Below are 4646 nucleotides of genomic sequence, written 5' to 3'. Positions count from 1 at the left end.
TAGTCTCTGATGACTATTTACGGTTCTTTGAAATTTGGATGCATGGAACATGTATTTTTTTTTTATATATATGGTATTGATAAGTGTTAATTTATTAACCTTATTACATCATTTTCTTAACCATTTTCCTTTATTTTATTTGCCCATTAGTGTCTTAATTGAGTCTTTTTATGTCTTTTTCATATTTTAGTAGTAATATAACATATCTAATGTTAATTCCCTGTTTATGCAGGTTTTTGATGATTTTTGGGCCTGATCCTGCAGCAGTCCTGTAGGACCAGGAGTGGCAGAGTCCTATAGTACCTGTCCGTGAGCTGCACTTTTGCCTGGGCCGAGAATTCGAGGGCTGCTCCTTAGAGATTGTTGGGTCAACGACCTTGGGCGTGGTCAAAGCCCATTTTTGAAGAGCCTTTTGTCTTATTAGGTGGCTCCCATTTAGCAAACTCCCTTAGCCTATAAATAAAGGCTTAAGACTTGGGTTTACTTACCAAATTACACTTTTACTTAACTTTCTTATGTGTTTATTCTCAAATCTTTGAGTTATAAACATTTGCTCTCTAGATTATTATTTTCGGTTCCAACGGTTTTCTTGCTTCCAACCAAGAACCGATCTTTGTGAAGTGTGATTTCGTTCTCAAGTTTAATTCAAGTGCTCATATTTAATGTTCATCTCATTTCTGTTTTTGTTTCCAAGTTACGTTACGTTTTCTTACCTTTGTCACGAGTTACGAATTAGTCGATTTCTGTTGCTTTACATTGGATTTCATCCTTTGTGGCTCACGACTAATTTACGTAGACTAAATAATCTGTTTTTAAGAGTTTAAAAGTAACTTTTCGGTCTTAATAACGAAACTTGTTTTGCAAGTTTTGTTACTTGACTTGCAAGTTTCCTCAAAATCAAACTTCTCCTCTTTTCCATGCTTTCATTAGTCACTTCTCCATCTTATCAACTACAAGTCTTACATCATTACTTAGATTAATATTAATTATAATATTTACTTATTAATAATTTATATTTCAGTCATTTACATTTCAGTCTTTACATTTCAGTCCTTTACATTTCAGTCTTTACATTTCAGTCTTTTATATTTTAGTCTTTACTTTACTGCAATTTACATTTATGCCATTTAATTTCCAGTACTTTAAATTCCAGTATTTCCATTTCCTGTAATTTACTTTCTGTAATTTACTTTTCCGTCTCATTTATTTATTTTTCAGTCCTTACATCCTTCGAGAGAAGAAACCGAGCGATGATGGGCTAAACGCCTTAGCTTGGGGTGTAACGGGAAATTAAGACCAAAGCCGATGTGAAAGTACAAAGGTGTCTTATTAGCATTATAGTCTACTATTTGTTTCAGGTACTTAATATTTCATTTGATGATTACATTAAAATTAATTGACAACTAATTTTGTGTATAAAAATGTATTGACTTTCAAAACCTGAGGTAATAGAAGAAGGCTATAAATAGCTTTAGTGTCTGACAAACGCTATACTCCTACGGTGTAGGATGGTAACACTGTGTTGTGTTATGATTCACGACGTCTAACATAAATAATATCGTATCGATAGCATGTTGACCGGTGTGTACTCTTGGAAGGCCGCCTGACCCGATAGTTGATACTGTCATAGTTATATAAAATCATTTATTGATTTTAGCTAATTGTGACAGGAATGCTATGTCACCTTTTTGCTGAATCATTTGTTTAATGTTTTAATCAACTGTTGCACCTTGTGCTTCTTTTTAAGATTGATATTTTTCTTAGTTGTAACCAAACCTCCCAATTTTAGATAAATCAAATCCCTCGTTTTGCCATCTGAAACTAGTTTTTATAAACTGGACTTTTGAAGAACTTTACAAGCTATCTCTGTGGGAACGATATCTGGTACTTATACCATTATTACTTGTTACGAGATGACAGTAGTTCGAGGTGTATACTTGCGCCGAGTTCTATTTTTGTGTTGAAATCTAAGGTTGAATAAACCGACGAGCAAGTTTTTGGCGCCGTTGCCGGGGATAGCACGCTAAAGTTTTTTTTTAAAAGTAAAGTTCGTAAAAGCTAATTTTTCTACCACATGTTACTATTATAGAGAACATCATTCATATTGCTGATTCTCGGGATAGAGAAATCATGGACTATGCTAATCCTGTTTTTAGTCAATTAAATTCAGGAATACTAAGGCCACACATTAAAGCAACTCACTTTGAGCTCACACCTGTCATGTTTCAGATGTTGCAGACTAATGGCCAGTTCACTGGTTTGCCATCTGAAGACCCTCATTTACACTTAAAATCTTTAATAGAAATAACTGATTGTTTTCTTATCCCTAGAGTGTCTGATGATGCCTTAAGGCTGAAGTTATTTCCATTTTCTCTTAGGGATAGAGCAAAATTATGGTTTAACTCTTTACAACCAAATTCCATAATCTCTTGGGATGACCTTGTAAAGAAATTTTTGAGAAAATATTTTCCTCCCAACAGGAACGCTGAATCCAGAAATGAAATATGTTTGTTTAGATAAATGGATAATGAAGCAACACCTGATGCTTGGGAAAGGTACAAGGAGTTGTTGAGAAAATGCCCTTACCATGGCATTCCTTATTGTATCCAGCTAGAGACGTTTTACAATGGTTTAACAATTGTTGCTAAGCAAATGCTTGATGCTAGTGCAGGAGGAGCTTTCACAACTTGTACTTATAATGATGGGTATGACATGCTTGAGAAAATTTCAAATAATAATGGATATTGGGCTGATCCACATGCATTAATACAGAATAATACAGTTAGGATACATGAAACAGACGCATATAATGCATTTACAACACAACTCACATCTATAACTGACATGATTAAAAATATGAATGTTAGCCCAGATGTGCGAACTGTTGGTGCAACATCGTATCCTACTGTCAATTCTATAGCATGTATGTTATGTGGAGGAGGTCATCCATTTGATCAATGTGCATCTAACCCAGAGTCAGTTAATTTTTTTGAAAATCAAAACAGGGTTTGTTCTGATTCACAAGCTTATTGTGCAGGGTGGCAACAACACCCAAATTTTTTCTGGAATGCTCCAACCTTGAATGAACCTGTTGGTTTTCAACAACAACATCAAAGTGATTCCTACAATCACCAACCCAATTTTTACCAACAACACCCTACCCAGCTGATTTTCACCCAGCAAACAAGTTTTCAACAACAAAGTCATCCACCCTCTTTCCAAGATACAACACATTAGTCTGTTGATTCATCTACTTCCTTGGAAGCAATGATGAAAGGGTTCATAACCCAAACTCAGGCTTCAATCAGAAACCTTGAAAAACAGGTTGGACAAGTAGCTTTAGAAATGAGACAAAGACCGATAAGCTTTTTACCTAGTGATACGTAAACACCTCAAAGAGAAGGAAAATAGCAGGTCAAGGTTGTGACATTGAGGAGTAATAAGACTTTAATAGAAAATCTCCAAAAAAAACCAAGCAAAGCAGAGACTGAAAAGAAAAGTGTAGTACCAGATTCTATTACCTCTGTACAAGATTTTGTAATTACCATTCCTGTGAACCATTCAGAGGGTACTAGTGAGCCTCAACCCATAGTCAGGCCCATCGATAGTACATCCATTCAAGAAAGGTCAGAATCTCCATTGTTATTTCCTGATGAGCCCAAGACAATCCAGATTCCCAAAGAAAGTGTTGTAGTGGATGTGTCACAATCTGGTGACAGTCCCGCAATAAATGACCAGACCAGTCCTATAATCCTTGGTAGAACTGAATCAGAACCCATTGAGAAACCARTTTTGAAACCCATTCCAGCACCAACTCTTCAAAAGACTACTTCTCCTACTGCAGTCACTCCTTATATTCCTTATCTCCAAAGATTAATGAATCAAAAGGAAGAACTACAATTTAGAAAATTTCTTGATGTTTTTAAACAGTTACATATAAACATACCTTTGGTTGAGGCTGTTGAGCAGATGCCAAGTTATGCAAAGTTTCTAAAAGAAATTTTGAGTAAAAAGAAAAAGTTGACTGAGTATGAGATTGTAGCCCTGACTGAAGGGTGCAGTGCTTTGTTGTCCAGTAAAATCCCTCCTAAGTTGAAAGATTATGGAAGTTTTACAATCCCTTATTCAATTGGAGGAAAAGAGATAGGAGAAGCTCTATGTGACATAGGTGCTAGTATAAACCTCATGCCTTTATCTATTTTCAATACCTTAGGCATAGGTGAAGCAAGACCTACAACTGTGACTCTGCAATTAGCTGATAAGTCCATAGCCTATCCTAAAGAAAAAATTGAGGATGTCCTAGTTCAGGTTGATAAGTTTATTTTCCCAGCTGATTTTATCATCCTATACTTTAAAGCTGACAAGGACATTCCCATTATCTTAGGAAGACCTTTCCTAACTACTGGAAGAACCCTGATAGATGTACAGAAGGGAGAGTTAACCATAAGAGTCCAAAATCAAAAAGTGACTTTTAATGTTTTTAATTCTCTTAGGTACCCTGATGGGAGTGACGAATTGACGGATGCCGAGTCCGACAAATAATAAGTTCCAACTACGGCAAATTACAACCAAAATTGTAATAGCGGTAAGTCGGTTCGATTCCACAGAGACTCGGTTTCAACTTATTATAGCCAAACTAATCAAGT

The 4646-nt window shown here is 35.6% G+C and overlaps 1 non-coding gene across 1 annotated transcript; it reads right to left on the bottom strand.

Moving 5' to 3' along the window:
- Positions 1–2488: 2488 nt before the first annotated feature.
- On the bottom strand, positions 2489–2594 carry LOC112526160. Its single transcript, XR_003070496.1, has one exon. It is a non-coding gene; the product is annotated as a small nucleolar RNA R71 (small nucleolar RNA).
- Between the last annotated feature and the right edge of the window lie 2052 nt (positions 2595–4646).

Source organism: Cynara cardunculus, assembly GCF_001531365.2.
Source record: "Cynara cardunculus var. scolymus isolate 2C chromosome LG 13, CcrdV1, whole genome shotgun sequence".
Lineage (NCBI taxonomy): Eukaryota > Viridiplantae > Streptophyta > Magnoliopsida > Asterales > Asteraceae > Cynara > Cynara cardunculus.
Note: the sequence above shows the minus strand (reverse complement) of the source record. Positions and strands in the feature narration are given on the sequence as shown.